The sequence below is a fragment of the Monodelphis domestica genome, chromosome 7 (genome assembly GCF_027887165.1).
Source record: "Monodelphis domestica isolate mMonDom1 chromosome 7, mMonDom1.pri, whole genome shotgun sequence".
Classification (NCBI taxonomy): Eukaryota; Metazoa; Chordata; class Mammalia; order Didelphimorphia; family Didelphidae; genus Monodelphis; species Monodelphis domestica.
This window is the reverse complement of record NC_077233.1, coordinates 194881291-194908676: the sequence shown is the minus strand read 5'-3', so window position 1 is coordinate 194908676 and position 27386 is coordinate 194881291. Positions and strand designations below refer to the sequence as shown.

At 37.3% G+C, this 27386-nt stretch overlaps 1 protein-coding gene across 3 annotated transcripts in view; it reads left to right on the top strand.

The window, feature by feature from the left end:
• DOCK8 (dedicator of cytokinesis 8) overlaps positions 1 to 27386 on the top strand; it is a 306237-nt gene that overhangs the window by 38930 nt on the left and 239921 nt on the right. Inside the window, exon 1 of one of the 3 annotated variants that reach the window (XM_056806230.1) lies at positions 21089 to 21167. The exons of the other annotated variants lie outside the window; for them this stretch is intronic. The gene's annotated coding sequence lies outside the window, so the exon portion shown is untranslated. Of the gene's footprint in view, positions 1 to 21088; positions 21168 to 27386 lie in introns of those variants that run through there. 3 annotated transcript variants of the gene reach the window in all.

Genomic DNA, 27386 nt, shown 5'->3' with positions numbered 1-27386 from the left:
TGGATGTTCTAGATAGTCTTAAAGTCTTTTCCAGCTGTAAATCTATAATCTGAGGTGCATTGTGAACTATTCAAGTGGTCATTATCATCTCCTCCTGAGAGCTTCAATTTCCTTATCTGTAAAGTGAGAGAATCAGACTAGCTGGCTTCGAAGGTCTCTTCCAGCCTTTCATCTGTATTTCTGTGGAAACCCTCACCAAAAGATCCAGTTACACTCATGCCTAGAGCTAGGTTTGAAGGCAGCCTGGAAAGATCCCAGGGTTTGGGGTCAGAAGATCTGGATTTAAATATTGGCTCGGGCAACAGGTGACTCCTACTCTATTTGCCTGTGTTTCCTCATCTGCAAAATCTCACCTAAGTCATCTCCCAAATCCCTCTTTTAGCTCTTCTTGCCCTGACCCTGTTCAGCAGCAGTCAGGACAAGTCTTTCAGGCTTTGGTTTCAGTAGAGAATGTGGATCCAGAAAATGAATAATAATTTCCCCCATGCCTATGAGAAGTTTTTTGGTTCAAGCACACCTCCATGGGCTGCCTTTACTTAGGTCATCATTACAATTGGTAAAATCAAGCCATTCCATGACTCTAAGCAATGTTGCTAATTTTTACCAAGAACACATTTTCCTTCTCTGGTCTGTCTCCTTTTATAGTCTTGGTCATACTTCTTTCTCCTTTTTCCTGTCTTAAGGAAAACATCTGGAGCTCCTTCCCATTAGATTGAAGGCTCCTTTTGCCTCTTTTGTATCCACAGGGCTTGGCACAATTCCTGGCTGGTTATAATTGCTGCTGGCACAAGGCAGAAGGCTTTGAATGCCAAGTAGAGGATTGGTATGGGAAAGTGAGAAAGGGTATGAAGTTGAAGATGACACTTGGGTTGTAAGCCTGGGTGACTCAGAGGACTTTCAACAGTTATAGGATAGTGAGGAAGAAGAGATGGTTTGGAGGAAAAGATAATGAATATGACTTTCGACATGTTTAATTTAAGATGTCTACAGGACGTCCAGTTTGAGACATCTAATAAGCAGTTGGATATATGAGACTGAAAGTCAACAGAGACATTAAGGCTGAATAAAGAGAACTGAGGATCATCAACATAAAGATGATAATTAAATCCATGGGGGCTGATGATATCACTAAGGAAAATAGTAAGGAGGGAGAAGAGAAGAGAAGAAGACCCAGGGCAGAGCCTTGTGAGGCACCTCTAGTCAGCAAGAGGGACCTGGATGAAGATCCAGCAGGTGAGACTGAAAAGGATTAGTCAGACAGGTAGAAGAACTAAGAGAGAAGACTGTCATGAAAACCTAGGAAAAAAGAAGGTACCAAGGGAAAGAGGGAGATAGTGTCAAAAGCTGCAGAGAAATGAGGAAGGATATTTTTTAAAAGGCCATTAGATTTGACAACTAAGAGTAGTGATCCTTGTGTAGGAGAGAGACATTGAAAGGCTGGAAGACATATTTCTCAAGCTTTTTTATAAGGAAGAAAGAGAGGTAAAGAGATGGAGACAGAGACAGACTGACAAGAGAAACAGGCATACTATATTCTGTATTTATTAAGTGACTGTCACAGTAGTAATGATTGAACAGAACAGTCCACTCTTCCTCTCCACTTATTTGAATGGTGTGCCTTTAAGACTACCGAGGATCATGGAATAGTTCTTTTCTTTGGAAAATCAGTTATATGATCAGCCCCATGTCTTCAGTACCATTTCCCCCCATTAAACTACTCCTTATGTATATATATTCCATTGTGAAAGTGTTCAGGATATGAACTGCCTACCCTCACCCATATCTCTTTAGAAAACTTATAATAAAGTACAATGATCAGCTGTGAATGACTTAATTATTATTAGCCCTGCAAGGATCCAGGACAACTCCAAGGGACTCATGACAAAAAAAAGGCTATCCACTGCCATTGAAGGAACTGATGGAGTCTGAATGCAGATTGAAGCGTAAGAATGTTCACTTCATTTTCTCTAAGATTTTTCTCTAGTCTAAGCAATATTTGTCTTTTATAATGTGATGAATATGCAAATATATATTGTATGATAACTCATGTACAACTTTTATCAAATTACCTGCTATCTTAGAGATGGGGAAGGATGAGAGGGCAGGAAAGAACGTAGATCACAAAATGTCAGAAAATGATTATTGAAATTTGGATTGACATGTAATATGGAAAAAATAAAAATAAAAAATCTTATAACTATTTAAAAAACTTTATTTTTAGCACATAGGCTTATGCTTATGCATATAAAGTAGAAAAAGCTTTGGGTGAATTTTGCCCCTCAGCCACTTAGCAATTCTTAGATATAGCAAGGTTTTATGTGTTTTCAGTGTTCTCACAAATGTTAGGAGGTTTTATTGAAGGTAAAAAAACATAGTACAGCAGGGCAGGTAGTTGGTGCAGTGGATTGAGCAGTGGGCTTAGAATCAGGAAGATTCTTCTCTCTAAGTTTAAATTCAACTTCAGATACTTCCTCACTGTGGGACTGTGGGCAAATCATTTAATCCTGCTTGCCATTTCCTCATCTACAAAATGAGCTGGGGAAGGACAGCAAAGCACTCTGGTATCTTTGCCAAAAAAAAAAAAAATCCCAAATGGGATGACACGACTGAACAACATGGTACAACAGGTAGAGAGCCAGGAAGAGCTCAAGTCTTACTTCTGACACATACACTCTATGTGACCTGGGGCAAAATCACTTTATTTTTCAGTTCTCTCAGCAATTCTCTAAGCTTATCAATTGCAAAAATGCCAGCCATTTAGGGTATAGGGTATTTCCCTGTCTGAGAATTCTCTCTATCAATAAAATCATAGGTTCAGACCACGTGCTAGGTACCTCTGTTCAGTTAATATAAGTTATATTCTATAGGGAGAAATCGAGTCAGAGTCCTTCAATGACTTTTTCCATCCCTCCTTAAAGAGTTGGTATTGGATCACAGATTTTTGCCTCAGTGCCTTCTCTCCATTTTAAGTCAGGACCTTGCCATAACTCAATCCTCACAATTTCCCAGGAGCAAATATCCTAATAACTCTGTCGTCTTGAGTAACTGTTTAGTGTGCAGAAAGTATGTTCTCCTTTTATTAGGAAGTGATTTAAGAGTGCATTTTTGCATATAGTGCACTGAACTGACCAATGCTTTAATAAGGAAGGAGCTAAAGGAGCTTATTTTTAAATCTAGCTGAAATTTTAATGAGAATACACTATTATCATCTTATGGAAGTCAGTGTACAGAAATTAGATTGAGACTTTCTACCATAGTGAAGAACATATTATCTGGAGAACTCCTAAGGAATATGGTCTCTTCTTTAAAGGCCTAGAAATATATTTTTTCCAGTAATAATTTTATTGTATTTTTTCCAATTACATGTAGAAAAAAATTTTAACATTCATTTTCTGACATTTTGTGATTTAAATTCTCTCCCTCCTTCCCTCCCTAAGATGGCAAGTAAGCCGATATAGGTTATACATGTGCTATCATGTGATACATATTTACATATTTGTCATGGTGTGAAAGAAGATACATATAATACATATTAAAAACTCATGAAAGAAATAAAGTGAAGAATGATATACTTCAATCTGCATTCGTTCAGATTTCATCAATTCCTTCTATGGAAATGAATAACCTTTTTCATCAAGAAACCCCTGGAGTTGTCTTAGGTCCTTACATTGCTAATAATGGTTAAGTCATTCACAGTGGATCATATTACAATATTACTGTCACTGTGTATGATGTTCTGCTGGTTCTTCTCGCTTCATTTGGCATCAGTTCATAGATATCTTTCCAGAATTTTCTGAAGTCATCCTATTCATCATTTCATATGGCACAATAGTATTCCATTACAATCATATACTATACTATACCTTTTTCAGCCATTCCCCAGTAGATGGATATTTCCTCTGTTTTCAATGGTTTCCTGGCAAATTGTTTTAAAAATTGTATTCTTTCCTCTGTGAGAAAAGAAAAAATATCTTCTCAGTTCTATCTCAGTGACTCATTTTGGTCCATCTTGAAATGCATCTATGATCCATCTATTATCTTATCACAACTCCTTCTTATGCTAGAGACTCCAATCCAATATCTTCTCTTAAATATTCCACATAGGATACACCTAAAAATGTGCTTAAGCCAGCTCATACTGACTCATAGATGCCAGTGATTAAACTTTCACTGAAAGAACTTATATCTAGGAATTTGGCAAACACCATAAATAAGGGCTTGTTATTGTTTTTTAAATGGATGCTTTGAACAAATGTTGATTCACAAATAACTTAGATGGAAAAAGCCATTTAGGGTGTGGTGATTGGGGGAGGTAAGCAAGCCTTGTTGCACTGGTAAATTTCAAATGGAATATGGAAAGAGGGGTAGGAAAGGGTTGGAAAGTAGAAAGGAGGACATGTCTACCTGGATGTTATAGTAGCACTTCTTTCTCACTCAACTTGTCCAACATGTCCAATATGAATTAAAAAAAAAAAAACTTGTCTTCCTTTTAGTTTCTGTTTCTGAGAATAATACATCCTTCTAGTCAACCTCTCTTGAAAACTCAAAATAATCTTTGACTCTTCCCTCTCCATCATCCCTAGATACAAAATTCCTTCCTCCCTCTTTCCCTCTCTCCCTCTCTCCCTCTCTCCCTCTCTTTCTCTCTCTCTCTCTCTCTCTCTCTCTCTTTCTTTCTTTCTTTCTTTCTTTCTTTCTTTCTTTCTTTCTTTCTTTCTTTCTTTCTTTCTTTCTTTCTTTCTTTCTTTCTTTCTTTCTTTCTTTCTTTCTTTCTTTCTTTCTTTCTTTCTTTCTTTCTTTCTTTCTTTCTTTCTTTCTTTCTTTCTTTCTTTCTTTCTTTCTTTCTTTCTTTCTTTCTTTCTTTCTTTCTTTCTTTCTTTCTTTCTTTCTTTCTTTCTTTCTTTCCTTTCTTCCTTTCTTCCTTTCTTCCCAGGTCCTCTTAATTCCAGGCCTGGGGCTCTATTCATTGTACCGCTTTGCTTTCCCTGCTTTTTATTTCTATCTAAGCAATATCTGTTTCATCTCACTTTTCCACTCACAGTGCTATTATTCTAGTTTATCCCTTCATTGTTCTTACCTGGAATCTCATATTAACTTTCTCAACAGTTGTCATGCCTCCTATATCTCCCTTCTCCAATCTATCTATCCTTTGCATAAGGGCCAAATGCACAATTCTGAATGTTTCATTTCCCTTGTCAAAAACCTTCTTTGTCTTCCTTTTGTCTTTAAGATAAATGAATTGATTAATAAGCAAATATTTATTAAGCAATTACTCTGTGCCAGAAACTGTGCTAAGTGCTGAAGAAACAAAGACAAAAATGAAAATAGTTTTTATGCTCAAAGAAATTACAGACTAATTAAAAGGGGGGAAAAAAACCACCTTAGCCTAGCATTTTATATTTCCCTCAATCTGGTTTCTACTTACTTTTCTAGACCTATTTCACTTTATTTTTTCATATGTAATAGAGATAGGAGATCTGTCCCATGCTCAGATAACCTCAATTTGCTTAAATGGCAAACACCTTGACCAGAATGTCCATTACCCATATATTCAGTGATCCAGGCAAAATCAATTCATTACTCACAGTTCGTGACCTCAACCTGCTCTCTCTTGTCTTGGCGCATGGTACATTTCAGCAGGCCATAACTAGAATGTACTCCTTCTTCATCTCTACCTGCTTTAATCCATCCCTTCCTTCACCATCTATCTGGGATGCCACTTCCTCCATAAACCCTTCTTTGATTGCTTCTCCCCTCCCACCTTTAACCCAGATTTTTTTAAAAAAGCTTTTTTTTTTAAAAACCCTTACCTTCCATCTTAGAATCAATACTTTATATTGGTTCCAAGACCAATATATAGGCAAAAGGGACTTGCCCAAGGTCACCCAGCAAGGAAGTGTCTAAGGCCAAATTTGAACCCAGGACCTCCCAGCTCTAGGACTGGATCTCCATCTACTGAGCCACTCAGCTGCCCCAGTGATTTTTCTTATCACCAATTTAGAGAGTATTTTGTCTGGTCCTTTCTCCTTTGCCTTTATTGTATTCTATCTTGTATCATAATTAATATAACAAAATCATAATTAGCCTATTCCCCTCCTCATAGATTATAAGTTCCATGAGAACAAGGACCGTGCCTTTAATTATGTTTGTATCTCTGCCTCCAAGTATGTAATAGGATTTAAGCTTGTTGAGTTGGGAAGTCGTACAGATGGCAGGAAGATAACTATGATTGACTACAACACCCCAGTGTCACTGTCAGGCACAAGTGATTGCCGCTCAGAGTGTTCAAGGGCAAACAAAAACTTTCTCATTTAGCTGCCTTAGTAAATACCACAATTTAGCAAAGTGAAGCCCTAGAACAGGAGAGAGCCCAAAGAGTCCCATTTCATCTTACAGTAAAAGGCATTTATGCTTCACAGTTCAATTCACCTTGGGCACCAGAGGCCAATAGCCTCACCTGGCTCTCAGGGGAGCGACACGGCACTAACTCACAGAAACATGAACCTTATTTACTGCCCTCCTCTGAAGATTTGAAAACTAATAACCCTATTATATAGCATTCTAGGAAAACATAATGTGAGGCCTGAAAATTGTTTAACAAAAAAAGGGAGCTGTGCTTATAGCCACCAAGCCCTCTGGATTCTCTAGGTCAGTCTGATTTCAAGAAAAAAGGAAAGTACTTTTAACAAGGCCTAGCCAAAGGATTAACCTTTGGAACACCATATATCTCATTTGGGGGGCTGAAAAAGAAATAAGAGCAGCACAATTTTACAAGTGACCAGATAACTTGCAAAAGTATACAGGGTAATAGGAGGGTTTTGAGTCTAGATACTTCAGGAAATGAGGGTGATAGGTAGAGCATGGATCAAATGTATGGTCATTTTTCTAATTTTTTTTTTCAGTTAACCAGGATTTATTTTTCTCTTTCTTCTTCCTTCCCTACTCTCCCCATAAAAAAAGAGAAACAAAACTGCTGTATAGTGCCTATAGTGAAGCAAAATTAATCCTCATATTAACCAAGTGTCTCATTCTGGGTATTTTATCCATCACCTCTCTATCAAGAGATGGGTGGAATTCTTCATCATTAGTCTTTTTGAAATCATGGTTGTCTTTTTTTTTTTTTTAAAGAAAACCCTTACCTTCTGTCTTAGAATCTATCAGTTCAAAAGCTTAAGAATGGTAAGAGGTAGGCAACCAGGGTTAAGTGACTTGCCCAGGGTCACACATCTAGGAAGTATCTGAGGCTGCATTTGAAAGCAGGACCTCCCCTTTCCAGGCCTGACTCTCTATCCACTGAGCTCTCTATCTAGCTGCCCCCTTGATTAAGTCATTCCTAGTTGTTTCAGGCTGTCATTTTTGAGATTCTTTGTGATGTCAGGAGCCCTCCAGCATTTTGGGTAAACTCAATGTAGTGATTTCATGGGACATAGGCAAGAGTCACAGAGGATGACTAGCCATGGATGGGTTGTTTTCTGCATCCTCAGAGAGAATACCTTCATTGATGAGATCACAAGTATACTGGCATTTTAGGGTAAACTTAGAAAAAGAATAATAGTAAATAAACAAGGCCTTTAGAAGGTGTTTCTGTGTTTTCCTCTCTTTCTAGATAGGATTCTAAATCATTAAGAAAGTTATCTAGATTCAGTCTCTATTCACTATCACAAAGGACTCCCACAGCCCTCCCCAGTAGTTGGGAAGTTCTTATGTAAGTCTATGCTAAACCCAACCTACTGTTAATTTATTTCATGAATTTCAAAGGATTTATCATTTTCAATAAAATTGTAAGTAGTCTTTTATCCCATCACCAGCTTACAAAACATACAAATGAGATGACTCAGATGCCTAGACATACATTGGAGATATATGCTGTGGTCACAGGCAAAAAACAAACTAGCTTACACACCAATTTAATGAACCACTAAACCCAAAATTATACTTGTCCAGAGAAGGAACCGGCTGAGAAAATGTGGGTAGATCCAGTCGTCCCTCTACTACAAAAATAACTCTAAGGTGCTTTTCTACACTCATATTATCATTATTATCATTATTATTATTATCATTATTATTATTATTATACAGCATGTTATCTTCAAAATAAATGAATGGATTTTCAGTAGTTCTAATTTTAAAAATACTAAACTAAGTCCAAAGGAATTTTGCCAGAACAAAAATATACTTAAAAGAAGTGTACAATTCACTTGTCACAATGCCTGTTAGTATTACATAGAATTCTTTACATTTTTTGCCTTTTTTTGTATGTTTGAGATAATATATGAAAAGTTTTCTACTTGGTTTCTTTTGAGATTAAGCTCTAGTGTTGCTTTCTCAAAGAGGTCTTTTCTTGTCGCATCCCCGTATCCTCCAGCTACTAATGGTTTTCTCTCAAAGTCTACTTGGGGTTCGGTTTTGCATGTATCTTGTATATACCTATATATGTACATGGAATAGCTAAGTGGCACAGTGGGTAGAGGGCTGGGCCTGTAGTCAGGAAGATTCATTTCCCTGAATTTACATCTTTTCTCAGATGCTTACTATATGGGTAACCCTGGGTAATTTATTTAACCCTTTGCCTCATGTTCCTCATCTGTCAAATTTACTGGAGAAGGAAACGGCAAGCCACCCCAGTATCTTTGCCCATAAAACATAGAAAGGGTTCATGAAGAGTCAACTGAACAACAACAACTATACATATATATATTCACCTGTTGTATCTCATATTGAATGTAAGAGACTTGAGTGTAGGGACTATTTCACTTTTATCTTTGGATCTTATCACTTAGCACATAGTAGGTACTTAAGTGTTGATTGACCACATGATTACAAAGTATAAAACATTAAATAAATATCTGTTATTACTATATTAAAGAAAAAAGCTGGAAAATAATATTTTTCTTCCTTTAAAAAAAAAATAAAAACCTTACTTTCTGTCTTAAGAAACAACTCTAAGATAGAAGGGCAAGGGCTAAGCAAATGGGGTGAAGTGCCTTCTCCAGGGTTACACAGATAGAAGTATCTAAGGCCAGATTTGAAACCAGGTTCTTTGAACTCCAGGTCTGTCTCTCTAGTGATGTCATTTTATTGATGAGAATTAAGTCTGAATTCCTGACAAATAAAAAGATATTTATGAACATAAATACTTAAATAGTTCTTTGTACATTACTATGGAAATTTACTTTATTACCTGAATTACTTGGGTGGATGCTGGCTATACTCCTAAAATTCACCAGATAGTGGCTTAGCAATTCCTGCAGGAGATAATACAAAAATAACTCTAAGGTGCTTTGCTACACTTATTATTATTATTATTATACAGCATGCCATCTTCAAAATAAATGAATGGATTTTCAGTAGTTCTAATTTTAAAATAAGACCTAAATAAGACAATTTGTCCAATAGGATGGGGGGGGGGGGAGCTTGTTACTGTCTTCCTCTTTACAGAAAGGGAAAACCTCTCTGAGTATAATGACCCTTAGAAGTAGACATCTGATCTCCACTTGAAGATGTCCAAAGACAGAGAATCCGCTACCTGCCACACCAACCTATTATAAGCCTTTTTGGAAAGCTTTGATTGTTCAATTTTTTCACTTATATTGAACTAAAGTCTTCTATGATTTCCACCATTGGTTCCTAGTTCTGTTTTCTGGGTCTAAGCAAAATGAATTAAAGTATTGATTAGACTTTTCAAAATCTTTGAAGTGCCCCATTAAGCCTTTTCTCGCGACTCTCGCGTAGCTCCAGCCGTATCTCCTCAAGAGAGGCAGCATGATATAACCAAGAGTTTGGCCTTAGAGTCAAGGAAGAAGAGGGTTTGAGGATTGCCTCTGACAAATACTAGTTGGTTGACTGTAAACAAAAGTTACTTTAATCTCTCTGTGCCCAGGCAACTCTCTAAGACTATAAATTGCAGGCGATTTTCTAATTTGTACTGCTGGTGGTGGGGGAAGTGGGGTGAGTTTCCACACTGGGAATCCTCATACCAATGAAATTGTAGGTCTATAACAAAAACAACATCAAAAACTTTCCTATTTCCTTCATCCAATTCTTGTATGCATGACGTCCAATCATCTCACCATCCTGGTTGCCCCATACTTTAATCTCTCATCTTTGTTCTAGTTCTTGAAGAATGGGAAAGATTTAGGTTGAAGAAGGGGGAAAGGAAGGGCATTCCAGTTGGAAGACCAACATCAGTTAAGAAATGGAGGCAAGGCAGAGGGCAGTTTGGGTTCAAATTTGGCTTCAGATACTTCCTAGCCATGTAATCCTGGGCAAGTCACTTAACCACAATTGCCTAGCCCTTACCACTATTCTGCCTTGGAAGCAACACTTGGGATTGATACCAAGAAGAAAGATAAGGGGTTAAAAAAAGAAGAAGAAATAGAGGCAATGGGAGCATGATGTGAATCAGCATGTCTGAAATGGAAGTTGTAATTGAGCAATCATTAGGGATGAAGAGGACATTGAAAGTGGGACCATTATAATGAGGACTTAAAAGCTGGGCAGAAATGTTTAAACTTTAAAGTCATGAGAAATGGAGAACTACTAAAAGTTTATTTTCTTGTTTATTTTATTTTAAGCAGAGGAGTAGTGTTTAATCTTCTTTAACTATTACTTTCTTAATCTTTGTTTCTTTTAATGATGTTCCTTTTGCAAAGTTTTATTAAAAGAAACAAAGATTCTTTATCACTCCACAACCAGCTTTCTATTCATGCCATGGCTATCTTTTTTAGAAAACATTATGTATACATATAGGAAGACAAGCTCAGTATTCCTAAACCAAAGCTCAATTTTATTGTCCCATCCTGAGATGGAGTTATCCGGGGGTGTTTGAATGAGGGTACAGTGTAAGTTATCACTAGTCAGACTCAGTTGGAAAGACATGAATGGTGGACTTCATTACCAGAATAAATCTACCAGTTGGTGAATTTGGGTGCCATAGTAATATATGAAGGAGTCATTGGAGGGATTGCTATCTGTCTTGGTAGAATAGATATCCATGCTAAATGAAATCACTCTTTAAAAAAATATTCACAAGTTGAGCTCAAGCTATTATTAAAAAAACCATACAAGTACAGTCTAGTGCTACTTAAGCTAGTCTAATTCTAATTGACTTTTTTGTATTATTGGTAATATGTTGTCCCTGATGGTAACCCTTGAAGTTACAGTGTTTTACCCATTTTCAAAATCATTCCAGACAATTTTCTGTTATACTTCTGATGAGTAAATGCTTTGGTGCTTGAATAAGCAAGTTTTTTCCTTTCAGTTTTGTTTTTTTGTTGTGAATGTCATCATCAAATACAAACATTTTCATATACAAAGTAGAGCAAGGAAGATGATTATATTAGAAATATTTACTTCCATTATATAGTTTTTAAAATACAGTGCATTTCAGATTTAACATTGGAATGAATACCAGCACTATCCTCTTGTATGTCTCTTTAAGAACTTTTGCTTTCTCCTATTTATTTTTTAAATGATCTGTTTTCTTTCTTTTACAAGATCACTATCATTATTTCCCTGATTCCTCTGTATAAATTCCACCCCTATTGAAAGCCATGGCTTATAACAAATAAATATAGTCAGTCAAAACAAATTCACCAATTTCCTGAGTCTGAAAGTGAGGGTTAAGGTCTCATTATGTACCCCCAGACCACTAATTGTCAGCTGGTGGATAATCTATCCACTATCATAGGATTTCTAGAGCCATGATTGTCTTTGTCATTTTCTTGGTCAAGGTTCTTAAGTATTTAAAAGCTATCTTCATTTACAATGAAATAATTGTAGCAATTGTTCTAATTCTGCTCACTTTGTTCTGCACCAGTTCATATAACTCTTTCAAAGCTTCTCTGAATCTGAATAGACAAATTCTTTAGAAAAACAGACTTCTTATTATCAATGTCATGGCCTGCTCAGTCACTCCTAAAACAATACACAAAAAAGGCCATATCTGAAGGGTTATTTGTTCCACCTTTGCAAGAAGAAACACTAGCTTCTTTATATGAAATTTTCTTAGGAAATGGACCAAAATAAAAATCATGAACTCAGAGCTGGAAGAGACCTTTATAGTTTCATCTAGTCCAGCTTCATTTCACAAATGAAGAAAAGGAAAGTAGTTAACGTTGAGCATGGGAGTGAAACAGGGTAGGAATGAATCTAGAGAGACCCAAAGAAGCAAATAGAATAATGAACCTTGAGTCAAGAAAAACAAAAATCTAGCCTCAGACAATTATTTGATGGGTAATTTTCATTAATCTCTCTGTGCCTTAGCTTCTTCATCCATAAAATGGGGATAATAATAGTAATAATAAATAAATAAAAAATAATATATAATAATAAAAGCACCTACCTCACAACATTGTTTTGAGGATCAAATGATATAATATTTGTAAAGTGCTTTGCAAACTTGAAAGTGTTATATGAATCTTACTATTATTACTTTGCAGAGACAAGTTTAAAAAATCCTTACTTTCCATCTTAGAATCAAAACTATGTATTGGATCCAAGGCAGAAGAGCTATAAGGGCTAGGCAGTAGAGGTCAAATAACTTTGCCCAAGGTCACATAAGTAGGAAGGATCTGAGGCCAAACTTGAACCCAGGACCTTCTGAACTCCAAGTCTGGCTCTCAATCCACTGAGCCACCTAGCTGTCCCCAATAAGTTAAAAAAAACCACTTTGTCTTCTGTCTTAGAATTGATACTAAGCATCAGTTTCAAGGCAGAAGAGTAATAAGGGCTAGGCAAAGGAAGTTAAATGACTTGCCCAGAATCACACAACTAGGAAGCATCTAAGGCTATAGTTGAACCCGGGACCTCCCATCCCCTGACCTGGCTCTCTATTCACTGAGCCACTTAATTGCCTATTATTATTATTAAATTCACACCATATAATTGTCCAACTTTACCCATAGATTCATGCATAAATAGCAAGTCATGATATACAGAGCTTAAAATCCTAGTTACATCACAATATTGCCTATTACAATAGTGTTTCCTAAGCAATATGTTCTAGCACTTGGGTGGGAGTTCTCAACTTGTTGCAATATCCTGAGTTTCTTCACTTCCCTTTGTCTATTTTTGCACCAGGACCAGAGGGTTAACTACAGTGTAGAAAGGAGATCTGATGCTTTGGGGAGGAAAATTAGGATTAGGAGACAGCCCTTCCACCTTCCCTTCAACACGTGATTCATCAAATTCACAAAAATGCCATAAATCAAAAAAACACTGAGGCTTCAATTTAGCAAATACTTCTAAAATGCCTGCAATGTGCAAAGGAGTAGTAGTGTGGCTCAGTAGGTAGCAGGCTGGTCTTGGAGCCAGGAAAGCTTGTGTTAAGTGCTGCCTCTGAAACACACTAGCTATGCAACCATGGATAACCCAGCATTTCCTGTTCAGTGCTCTGGGCAACTGTTTAAGACAGTAAATCATCTTTTAATGCCAATCTGCATCCTTGGGGGAGTTTTCAGAATAGGAGTTCCTAACCTCCTCCATGAAACCACAACAACCACTACTGTCCCCGTTTAAACAAAGAATGCTAAAGGCACTATATGAAATGCTGGGATTAAAAACAAGCCAAATGGCAATCCCCACCCTCAAGGAGTTTATAGTACACTTTTCTATATAATTTTATAGTTGGAAGGCTGACGTTTAAATAATGTAAAACATATTCTTCATAATTCTGGGAAATTTCCAAAGTAAAAGGCATTTTTTATTCTCCTATAAGGAAAAAGTAAATGAATTCCATTAATTTTTTAATAATGTGCTAATTGCTCTCCCTAGTTCTGTTTGTACATGTCAAATCAAAGATTTCTAATTTACATTTATGTACATTTATGGTCTTTTTGTGGATGAGAAGAGTAGAAAAGCATTCTTGAGAAGTTATAAAACTTAAAATTGGCAACAAGGAAGCACCATCAAGCAATTTATAATACAGTTTTATGAAGGCATACATTTTGGTTTTCATTTTCTAAATAGAACTTGCTACATAAATGTGATTTGTAGTCTATGGAATTTTTAGAATGTGCTACTAAAATGTTTGCCAAGATTCCCAGCTATCCAAAAGCACAGGTGGCATTTTTAAAGAAAGGGCCAAATCACCTTTATACTACCCACTTGAAAAACAGCTTCTTATTCTTCAAATTTATACTTTACCATTTTTGACGCAATGTACTTGACTTGATTCATTTTGTGATAAACTCACCTTTTTGGAGAAGAGTCTGCTTTTTGACATTTAATAAATAAGAACTCAAAAAAAATTTAAATTAATTTTTAAAATAATCTGAACTTGTCCCTATGACCCAGGAAGCATGTAGTTAATCATGAAACTTTGCCATTCACTTGATAGAAATGGATGAAGTGTTAGGTCAGAAAGACCATGATTTAATTCCTAAATTTTACTATGGAACTCTGGGTAAGTCATTTATCTTATCCTTAGGTCAACGGTTCCTCATCTTTTATTTATTTTTTTTAACTCTTACCTTCCTTCTGAGAAGCAATATTAGTTCCAAGAAAGAAGAGTGGTAATCGCTAAACAATGGGAGTTAAGTGACTTGCCCAGGGTCATATAGCAAGAAAGGAGGCCATATTTGAATCCAGGACCTCTCATCTTTGGGCCTGGCTCTCAATCCTCTGAGCCACCAGCTGCCCCTGGTTCCTCATCTTTTTCTGTGCCACAGATACTTTTAGCAGTATGGTGAAGTCCACGGACCTCTTCCCAGGATAATGTTTTAAAATTATTGTCGGGAATGCTAAATTTCATTTAAAAGTTAATAAAAATAAAGGCATATTCTTTTCAACCCAACTTCATTGACTTTTAGAAATTGATCTAGGACTTTAGGACTTCTAGAAATCTATCTGGGCTTTAGAACTTATCTAGTAAATCATAGATGGATTTCAATTTGCCTATTAGAGGGAGATCCCCCTGTTTATTTATCATATACATATACTTGTTTATATCCATTCTATGTACCATATGCTACTTTTAGTTGTCCTTCATACTTGAGGAGAGTCAAAATGACATCACTATGTCGAAGTCAATATATATTGTGTATGACTATAGCCAATCAGAGCAATATGAGCTTGGAAGGTTCTACCACAGGTTGGGCACCAATAGCCTGTATGAACATTTGGGTTGGAGGCATCTCTCATTTTTAGCATCTCATGTTTCTTTTAAGGTATCGCCATTCTGCTTTGCTCATAGAGCACAGCACCTTCTTTGATTAAGGGTATATCATGCAGGTCACTTTTTGCTATATTTTCAAACTGCAACTTCTGTTTATATTTCTCCTCTTCTCTTTTATTATTTCAAATACATCAGATAAGAAAATCTCAAACTTCCTCCAGACCTTTGAGGTACTTCTAGACAAGTTCATCCCCAGGAACTCTCCTTTCTCTAGCTTCCTTCAAGACTATTTTAGAATGAGTAACTTTTCTGTGTTGTGTTCTAAATACAGTATTCACAATGCTGACCCTGTTACATTGTTATTCTTGTCTTTTTAATGTTCAGGAAACCTTGATTTCTGCATCATCGAATTTTAGAGGCAGATAAGACCCTAGAAATCAAATCCCAACCCTGATATTTACTGGCTATGTGTTGCTGGGCAAGCCATTTAACAGCAACTCTGTGCCTTGATTCTTCAAATAGGAGATAAAGCAGTTGGATTTTGAAGGCCTTTCTGACTATAAATCCTATATAATCTTCAAAGCTTTTGACCAATTCCTCTGCTTCCCCATTTAGGGAAATGTGGTCCTGAGAAGTAGTCTTCTAAGGTCATCATCAGTAGCAGAGCTGGGTCTAAGAACACAGATTTCCCCAATTTAATTCTACTGTTTATTTCTACTCCATTTTGTTAAACCTATTTTGTAGAGAAACAGTATTGTCTAGGGGTTAGGTGCTGGAACTAGGTTCTAGAAAATCTTTAGTCAGAGAGTCATGTTATCTTTTTTTCAGTTGTATATGACTCCTTATGGCCCCATTTGAGGTTTTGGGACAAAAGATACTGGAGTGCTTTGCCATTTTCTTCTCCAACTTATTTTACAGATGGGGAAACTGAGGCAAATGGGGTTAAGTGATTTACCTAGCTAGGCTCACACAACTAATAAGTGTCTGAGGTCAGATTTGCATTCAGGGAGAAGAATCTACCTGATTCCAGGTGTGCCACCTACCTGCCCAATGGAATCAGAGGTTCATATAAAAATTTATATCTGGGGCAACTTTGGAACCAGCAGTGGATAGAGTACTGGGCTTGGAATATCTTGTTTCAAGAATGGCAGTAGCCGATCTGGAACACTCTACCCACTCTGTTACCTAGCTGCCCCCACAGATTCATAGAATCCTTGATTTAGAGTTGACTTTAGAGATCTGATGGCTCTCTAGCCCATTTCACCCTTTTGTCACCTAAGGAAACTAAGCCAGAAGGGTGAACCCACAGTCACATAGGGAATAAGTGATGTGGTGAGATTTGAGCCTCCACATTCTGACAACATATCCAATGTTAGCTTTAGTGATGAAGCTATTTCATAACTCTAACAATTATCCTATGTAGAATGGAGATAATAGATACAACAGTTTAAAAAATAGAGATGATGTTTATAAAGCACTTTGAGCTCCTTTGTGCCTCCTATTAAAGATCAAAGAAAATTATTGGGATTCAAATCTAGCATTGTGAAAATATCTCATGAGGCATGTGTAATCTGGGCTAGAAGCCAAATGCTTGGGACAAAGCAAAGCCATGCAATGCCTGGGATTTGACAGCAAGCCAAATAACCATTTTGGAGTTCCTCTGCTTTTGTATTTATGTAGGCAGCTTTCCCATTTCAAGGTAGACAAGGCAGAGATGAAGAGGGCAGATGCAGACAGTCCGACGCTCTCTGTGCTTTTCGGGGCTGAAGTCACATCGCCAATGATAATAGCTGGTGTTTACACAAGTTTTTCTCCACTCCTTTCTAAGTTGCTCCACTTTTCATTGAACTATTTCATTTGTACACACCTTTCTGAAGGAATAACAACAATTTTAAAAGTCCCATTGAAAGGACAATGGTCTGAACTGCTCTATTTGGCTTTCTGTCATTCAAAAGGGTAACAAGTAACATGCATTTAGTGACTGAACCCAAGGAGCAGCAGTATGGCCAGAGTTGAAGCAGGTGATGTAAAAACAGGTCCTACGGGTGGTTTGAATGACTTTAAGTGTAGTCTCCAGCTTTGGAAATCTATATTTTAATCCATTGCAGCCTGGATGCCAAATTTGTGTGTGTGTGTCAAGATATTTTGCCAAACATTGTCAGGAAAGAAGGTAAATCAAGCAGTTTGTTTGTTTGTTTTTTACTACAGAAATCCACAATTTTCCTGGTCCTTCTTCAGCTATTGTAGATTACTATCCCCTACTACTCTAGGATAGATGGTCTCAAGAACTGTTATAGCCAATCCCACTGCCCTCAATTCATCACCTGATGGTCTACCTCTCTGGTGATTATCCACTCTGCACTCAGTTTGACTGGTCCTTAGATTGATAAATTAGGACTCATCATTGATTGCACTATTCAATAAACTTCCATGGCTCCCGATTCCCAGCACAATCAAATACAAACTCTTGTTTGGCATTTAAAATTCTTCACAATGTAACCCAATCCTACCTTTCCTCCTTATTGCACATTACTCCCTTTCTTATATATTATAGTCAAAGAGCAGCTAGGTGGCCCAGTGGATAAAGTTCCAGGCCTGGAGTCAGAAACACTCATTTTCTGAATTCAAGTCTGGCCTCAGACACCTCCTACCTGTGTGGACTGGCTAAGTCCCTTAACTTTATTTACTTCAGTCAGATTAGCTACAGAAGGAAATGGCAAACCATTCTAGCATCTTGCTAAGAAAATCCTCAGATAAGATCATGAAGAGCTGGACATAGCTGAACATCAACGATCTATTCAAACTGGCCTTTTGACTCTGTTCCCCATACACAACATCCCATCTCCTTTCTCTACTTCCTTGTATTGGCTGTCCTTTATACCTGAAATTCATTTTCTCCTCACCTTTGCCCTTAAGAATCTCTTTTTTCCTTAAAGGCTCTGATCTAATAACATCTTCTAAATGAACATTTTCTGTTAGTGCCTTTGCCCCAAATTAACTTGTATTAATTTTGAACCTACATACATACATATATGTATGTATACACACACACACACATACACACATACACACACATTAAAAAAAAACCTTACCTTCCATCTTAGAATAAATACTCTGTATTGGTTCCAAGGCTGAAGAGTGGTAAGGGCTAGGCAATGAGAGTTAAGTGACTTGCCCAAGGTTACATGGCTAGGAAGTTTCTGATCAGGATTTGAACCCAGGATCTCCCGTCTCTGGGCTTGGCTCTCAATCCACTAAGCCACCTAGCTGCCCCTACATATGCATTTTGTATATACACTTAAGTTTTAATAGCTTAAACAGAAGCTTTAGTAACTTCAAACCACTCTAAGACTTGGGACACCCTATTTGTGCCCATGTTGTCTCCACCTAACTAAATTATAAGCATTTTTTTAAAGGACTTCTCCTAGCACCTGGCACATAATAGGCATTTGATTAATGCTTGTTGGTTGATTGATTTGCCAGACTTATAGACCATTGACAAATTTTTCCAATTTGAATAGGGCCTGCCACAGGCTTGGCCCAAGGTCTCCTCCACGGATCAGTGAGGCACTAGATGAGAACTTTAGTGAAGATTTTTTTACCACCTTATAAATATAAAACATAAATACCAGCAGACACTTGGGGAGAACGGAAAAGTAGGGAGGTTCTGATTTCTTGGTAAAAAGACATTTTACTGTGGCTTTGGCCCTGGACAATAGATTTTGCTTCCAAAATGAACTCAGGAGCCCATCCTTCAGCTCATTCTTTGACTCCACTACAACACCACATCCTTTCCAGGAAGGTCTCATATATCCTCCAAAAAACCTCAATCTAGCAAGTAGATTTTTTTTTTAGAAAAATTGTATGAAACACAAAATGTACATATTACTCAAGAGATCTTGGAGTCTGGACAAGGCAATCCCACCAGGGAAAAAGTCAGCTTGGTCATGGCCAATGGGATTCACTTGGGTCCCTTGTCTTCTGTTGGATCCCTTAATCTCTATAAGTTATAGCTGCCCATGCAAGCAAGAAAATATTCCATTTCATTTTGGGTTTGGGGTTTTTGTGGCATTATAGACAAGCTATAATATTGAACAGGCAGAATGAAGGTTGACCTTTCAGTCAGTGGTCTCATTTGTTTGATTTTGCTGTTGTTACTGGCCACTTCCTGAAGAAATGCTGCCCACAGGACACTGGCAAAGAAGTCAGGAGAGGTCAGTCATTTTTGGAATCAGCCATATTTGGAATTTGTAACTTAGGTTGGGGGAATAATTATCCTTGGCATCTGCTATAGCATTTGAGTTTTTATTTTTATTGAAATATGTTGTTTCTAACTCACTATCATTTTTCAACATATCTTTGCCCTGTCTCCACCAGGGTGTCATCCCTACTAACCAAAGATAAGAAAGAAAAAGGGGGGAGCAGTTTAACAAAAGTAACCCACATATGAGCTGAATCTATCAAATGCTGCAGTTTTCCACAATGCTACTTCAATAACAAGTGTTATGTGTGTGTACATGTGGTTATATGCATGTGTGTATATTTATACCTGTTGATAGATATAGATAGAGAGACAGAGAGGAGAGGCAGACAGACAGACAAAGGGAAGAGAGAGACAGAGAGAGAGAGAGAGAGAGAGAGAGAGAAAGAGAGAGAGAGAGAGAGAAAGAGAGAGGTCTCAGAATACTGATCACAAGATAACAGAAGAAGGAGAGGGATGGCCATAGAAACTCATGATGACTATTTTCTGAAGTATGGTTGTGTTATAATTTGCCTAGATAGAGACACACTGCCAGAATCAAGGATCTTGTGATGTAATGAGTATGTATTATATACACAAATGTATATAATATATGCATTTTATTAATATACATATACACATACACAAGTAAGTCCTTAACTTTTAGTACTAAAAACTTAGAAGTTGGACAGGACCTGACAAATTACTTACATAATTAACGCCCCCTTTGATTCTTCTCTACCACATCCCTATAATGTGCCCATAACTAATAGTGGAACCTCCACTCCAGATGAACAGCTCAGAACTGAAAATTCTCTCTTCCTTTCCATCGCTCTTCCCCTTCCCTCTTTTGGGTCTAACAACTGCAAAGCCTGCACTGACTTCTCTCTATCCTATCCTTCTCTTCTTGGTCCAGGGTTGGGGAGGGGCTTGCTACAAATGAAAGAGATCTTAGAGGTCATCTCTCCCAACTCCCTCACTTTACAGGTGCCAGATGGGCCTTGGCCTCGAGGATGGGGAGAGAAGAGGCAAAGGAGAAAGCCCTTGCTACTTTCCTCACCAGCTTACACCCCCTTGCTTTACTCTTTCTCTCCTTACTTCTCCAGACTTTACAAGTGTAGGTGCTGAGGAAGGGGATGGAGTGGATGAAAATAAAAACCTTCTCCTTTCCCCTCTCCTCAGAATCCATCTTGTCCTCAATGGATAGGGTTCCTCCAGGCTTGGCTTGTGACTGTGGCAAAGCAAGTGAAAGAGGGATGCAAGAAGAAAGGGCAGCAGAAGGTGGAAAGGGGATAGTTTATTCTGTCACCTTCCTGGAAACTTCAAGAAAGCTCCTCTAGCACCAGCCACTAGTGCTGGCTGTGAGGTTTGAAAAGGGGAAAGGAGAGGCAAAAAAGAGGCCCAGGTGAGGAGGGTAAAGCCTATACCTTGGCTATATCTCATGAGTAGAACCCATTTATCTTCACCCCTAACCCCTAGCTCTGCTCCACAAATCTGCCCCCTTTCCCCTTTCTTCTAATTCATTCTTTATTCTAATTCAGTTCTCTAATATCCTAAGTCAATCTTTATTCTAATTCTGGGCCTTTATCATCTTTCTTACCTGTCAACCATGTCATAGCACAGGGATAGGGGTGGAAAAAAGAAATGCATTCCTGCCTCATTCCATGTTGGAATTCTGAAGACCTGAAAACACATTCCCCATATAAACTGTCATAACTGGGGCTCTGTCAGTACCAGAATACATCAGGCAGGGGATAATGGGGTCCTAAGGTCAGTCAGGCCTGCTGACTTGGGGCAGGTGATTAGAAACAGGTGAGTAGATCAGCAAGTAGCTCTAGGTTGGTAGGCAGCAAGTGACTAGTAACAGCCTTGGCAGGTAGGGGAAGCTTCACCTCAGGAAAGTAGAGGCTGAGGACACCAAACTGGGGTCAGGGAAGTCTGGGGGTGGCAACTCAGCTCCAAAAACATGTTTTGGGGCAAAAAGAGATACAGGTAAGTGGCTAATGTTTAGTTACTCTTTAGTACTAAAGCCTTAGAAGTTGCAAAGAACCTGACAAATTATAATATAGATATATATCTAATATAATATGTAAAGGGTAGGGGTGAGGCCCCAGGCCACATGGGGAACCAGGTATTTTGGGGGGGGAACAAATTTTTACTTAACATAGTGTGGTACAAAGTTAATAAAAAATAAGCTGAGTTGCTGGGGCTCCTTGTATTAGTCCTGCTTAGTTAGGGCTGTTATAGTCTCAGAATAGCAATTAAGTGCAAATCCCACCTTCTGCAAGAGGAAACCTTCCCTAGTTCCCCCAACTGGCTGATGACTTCTCATTTTACCTTCTATCCACTCTGTATGTGCCTCCTCTGTACCTAGTTATTTACATGTTGTCTTCCTATTAAAATATATGCTCCTTCAGGTCAGGGTCCTTTGAGTTATACTGGGTATCCCCAGCCCTTAGCACAGCGTCTTATACATAATGAGCACTTAATAAGTGCTTGTCATTAACTGACTGACTTTGGAAACATCAGGAAGTAAGTCTGCTTTAGGTACTTTATCTGATGAACTCCCTCTCCAGTCAGAATTCTGACAGTTCTCTCGATGGTGTAAAGAGCTCTAAGGGGGATCTGAAGACCCCAGTGCCTTGGATCCTTAGATCCTGGGCCTTCTTCCTCCTAATTTGCTGAGGGTGGAATAGGAAGGCTGGTCTCAGAAACCCTGGCACTTACACATGAACCTAACATTTGTATTTAGGCTTCTTTTTCTTTTTCTGAAAAAACAAAACAAAACAAACAAACAAACAAAAAAGGTTTCTTTTCCCCCCAGATTATATGTTGATACAGTTTTTAATAAACATTTTCTGGCACTCTGGCATTTGTGAAACAAGAGACATATTGCTTACACTAGAGAAAAATCCTTGGAAGAAACAAAGTAAAGGATGGTATGCTTCAGTCTGCATTCAGATTCTTTTAGTTCCTTCTGGTCATTTCTTAGAGCACAATAGTATTCCACTACAATCAAAATGCAATTTGTTCAACCATTCCACAGTTGATGTACATCCCTTTAATTTCCAGTTTTTTGCCACTACAAAAGAACTGCTATAAATATTTCTGTGCAAGTAGGTCCTTTCCCCCTATTTGATCTTTTGGGGATATATATCTATTGCTAGGTATTTCTGGGCCACAGAATATACACAGTTTTATGGCCTTTGGGGCTTGGATACAAACTACTCATGGTTGGATCAGTTCACATTCCACCAACATTGTATTAATGATCCATTTTTTCCTCATCTCCCCCAACATTTATTATTTTCTTTTTTTGTCATATTAGCCAGTATGATAGGTACTAGGTGGTACCTCAAAGTTGTTCTAATTTGCAGTTCTCTAATTAATAGTGATTTGGACCATTTTTACATGACTAAAAATACTTCATTGAAGAAGTACCTGTTTATTTCCTTTGACCATTTGTCAGTTGTGGAAATGGCTTATATTCTCATAAATTTGATTCAGTTCTCTTTATATTTGAGAAATGAAGCCTTTGGCAGAGATACTTGTATAAACATTTTCCTCAGTTTCCTGTTTCCGTTCTAATCTTGATTGCATTGATTTTGTTCATGCAAACCCTTTTTAATGTAGTCAGAGTTATCTATTTTATACCTTATATCTTTTATGTATTTGTATCTATGTTCTCTATATCTTGTTTGGACACAAATTCTTCCTTTATTCATATATTTGACAAGTAAACCATTCCATTCTCTCCTAATTTGTTTATGGTATTTATTTCTAACTCATCTATCCATTTTGACTTGGCATATGGCATGATCTGTGCCTAGTTTCTGCCATAATGTTTTCCAATTTTCCCAACAGTTTTTGTGGGATAGTTAGTTCTTCTAAAAGCTTAGATCTTTGGATTTGTCAAACACTAGGTTACTATGGTCATTAACTACTGTTGAGTGTTGAGTGTTGAGTGCCTAATCTCTTCCATTGATCTTATTTCTTAGCCAGTATAAGATTGTTTTGATGGTTGCCACTTTATTATACAGTTTGAGAGCTGGTACAGCTAAGCCATCCTTCCTTCATATTTTTTGGTCTTTTGTTCACCAGATGAATTATTTTTTCTAGCTCTGTGAAATAATTTTCAGGTAGTTTGATTGGTATGGCACTGACTAGGTAAATTAATTTAGGTGGAATTGCCATTTTTCATTGTGAAAAGTGTTTGTAGCTGTGATCAGATGGTTCCTGAGTTGGTCTTGTGTATCTAAACTTAAAGCCCAAACTCTAACAGCTATGTGAGGCAGTGGATAGTGTACTAGGCCTGGAGTTCAAATGCAGCCTCAGAAACTTAGTAGCTGTGACCCTGGGCAAATCACTTAACTTCAGTTTCCTCTTCTGTAAAATGTGGATAATAATAGCATCTACCTTGAAGGGTTGTTGTAAGAGTCAAATGAATTGATAATTATAAAGCACTTAGCACAGTGCCTACCATATAGTAGATACAATATAAATGCTAGTGATAATGATGATGATGAGGGAGGTGGTGTTATAATTACATGATACAATTTGAAGATTACTGAATTTAGAGTCAGAAGAACACAGTCCCAGCTGTGTGACCCTGGGCAAGTGATTTTGTCTATTTGCTTCAGTTTCCTCAAACTGTAAGATGGGGATAATTTTAGTTATCTCCCAAGGTTGTTGTAAGGATCAAATGACATAATATTTGCAATGTACCTGGCATATAATAGGCCCACCTTTCTGCATTCTCCTTTCCCTCTTACATTCTCCATCACCTTAGGCAAGTCATTGAAATTTCCTCAGCGTTTACTGATTTCTGAGGTGGGAATGCTCCCTCTGAAAATGAAACAACTAGTTCTTTTGAGCCACTTCAAGTTGCCTCCAGTACACCCCTGCTTCTGATTTTGATCAACCTATGAAGTAAATAGTTCTGTTGTAGCTTTTATAGGCTATTCACTTAGGCAGCTAGGTGGGGCAGTGCAATGTAGAGTAAGAAAGGCTAAGGGTCCAAACACTAAGTTAGGTATTGGTATTATGGGATGTTTAAGGGGAAGAAACAAGAGATAAACATCTAAATATTTTGAGTTTATTAATGGAGAAATGGGATGGGAATGAGGGTAACAAGGAGAAGGGAAATTTCTAAATCTTATCCCCAAAACTAATTTTCCCTAAAAACTGTCTTATTGGCTAACTTCCTAAGCTAAATAAGTTAAGTCCCACATATCTCACAAAGTGGAGTCCAAGATGGACCAAAGTCCAAAAGGAAAGATAACAGCTCCTAGCCAAGTAGATGAATCTTCCTTATACTCTCCAGTTCAGCTGACCCGCAGTCTGGCTAAAGTAGTCCCTCTCCACAGCTGATGTCTTCCAAGGACCAGTGGTATCTTTTAAAGTTGAAATTGTAGCTACCAGCCACACTTCTGCTCCAGAAGAAAAAACTGTTGTCAGTTGGGACAAACCACCCCCAACCTCCTTGCTTGGAATCTTGACCCAGGGTCCCATGTGATCTCTGTCACATGTCTCTTGTCAATCAAAATACAGTCTTTCTTTGCTTGCTACAGTCTCCCCTTTGCACAAAGCCCAAATCGTTTTGAAAATACTATTTTGGCATTTGTGCAGAACCTAAAATACTTACCAATTACCTAAATTAAGAGATCTACCCAAAATAACAAACAACCTATACTCAGCTATCTTAATCTAACTAATACTAACCTATTCTAGGGATATTAACAAGGAAAAGGACTTAATGAACAAGTACAAATGTGAAACAAAAGCAAAAGCAAAACAAGTAAATAACATCAAAACAAAAGATGAACATAACTTCCATGCAAACATCAAACTCAAAATACTATTATCAACTAACACAGAACATTGTACTACTATTCAGAAAAATTTTTTTGAAAATTACAATAAACACAACATTGCATAAGTTTTACACTAAAAATAAAATCAAACATTAAACTCACTTATGCAAATACATGTAACAATATACATAAATGAGCTATGTACATATTTATACACATATACACATATAGCAATACACACAACATATACATGTAAGCTATACACAATTCCTATTTACACGTTACATACACATACACCATAATACCATTAATTTACAATCCGATTATACTCACTATTTACATATGTATTTACAATTTTGTTTGATATGTGATATTATATGTTATTTGTGTTGTATAATATATGATATAGTGCAATTCAAATTCTAATTTTCTTATCTATTTAATCCTACCTAACTAATCCCTATCTTCAAAATTCTTCGAACTAGATTTCTATACTTAAACTAAATCTAAGTATCTAACTACATTTTGTTAGTGATTAACTTATTTATCTATAGCTAATATAACAATGTTAGTACCCTAACTATACATTGTTTCACTTGTTTATGTAGTGATTCAATGTAAACTGACCATGTTTATGTTTTGTTATATTGTTACTTTTGCATGCAATATATATTTACTACTACTTCGGATCTTTCCTTCTCTTCGCATCTCCTCTTGCTTGAAGAGGTTTTCTTCTGCAATTCTATAGTAGTAAATATATTTGTGTTTGTGTGTGTGAATAAGTGCTATGTTATTTTGTGCTATAATACAGTATTAATTCATTAGTCCATTAATCCTATAATTGTCTTCATTGCAAACTTCCCAAAGTCTTTAAATTTATCAGTTTTCAGTCTTTTAACAATGTCCATTAATTCCTGAATTCTCCTCTTCATCTGCGTTGTCCTCTTCCACTGTAATGGTCCTCTCCTTACCAATCTTTTTGACTGCAGACTCAATTTGACTGATGATTCTAACTTCCTACGATCTCTTCTTCGTTTTCTTCCTTGATGATTTGTACATTTTCATTATTAATACCATGTGCTATTTTTATATGTGAACAATGAGACCATGAATCTCTACCCAAAACTTTTACTGAAGATGGAGAAACTAACACAACAGTATGAGGACCTAAGCAACTCTCTTGTGTTGCTGATGTTTTAGCAAAATTTTTGACATATACCATATCTCCTGGTTTGTAATTATGGAGAGAATAATCTAAAAGACCAATTTGTATTAACTGTGTGACCCTGTTCAAGTCACTTAACTTCTTTCTGTCTCAATTTCCTCATTTGCACAATGAAGATCATAAGAGCGCCTACCTTAGAGGACCAAAAGAGAAACCATATGTAAAGCTTTTTGCATACTTTAATGTGCCATATAAATTTAGCTGTCATTTTTATTATTAATTATTTTCCCATAGATAAGAAGTTAAGCTTCTTTAAAATACTTGAAATTGTGCAAGCATTTCTTTTATCTTTTTATGCAAATGCAAAAAAAAAAAATAAATCTGAGTCCCAGTTTTACCGGTTTTAGTAATATAACCATGGGCAAGTCTGAGCCTATTTCTTCATCTATAAAATGGGTATTAGAGATTCTGTAGGGCTCACTTCCTAAGGCTCTTGTGAGGCTCAAAATGAAATTACTGTAAAGTGCTATATAATGTCAGCTGCTTTATGATGATTAGCATTAACCATCAATGGACTTCTTTCTTCCTCCCTGCCTTCCTTCCTCCCTCCCTTCCTTCCTTCCTTCGCATTTCTTCCTTCCTTCCTTCCTTCCTTCCTTCCTTCCTTCCTTCCTTCCTTCCTTCCTTCCTTCCTTCCTTCCTTCCTTCCTTCCTTCCTTCCTTCCTTCCTTCCTTCCTCTTTCCTTCTTCCTTTTTTTCATTTCAAACCCTCCTGTCTTAGAATCAATCCAGAGAATAAGTTCCAGGGCAAAAGAATGGAAAGGGCTAGGCAACTGGGGTTAAGTGACTTGCGCAGGGTCACATAGGTAGGAAGTATCTGATGCCAGATTAAAACCCAAGTCCTCCCAGCTATCCCCTGTATGTACTGGTTCTAAGGCAGAAGAGCAGTAAGGGCTAGGCCATGGGGATTAAATGATTTGCTCAGGGTCACACAGCTAGGAAGAGTCTGAGGTCAAATTTGAACCCAGGGCATCTTGATTCCAGGCCTGTCTC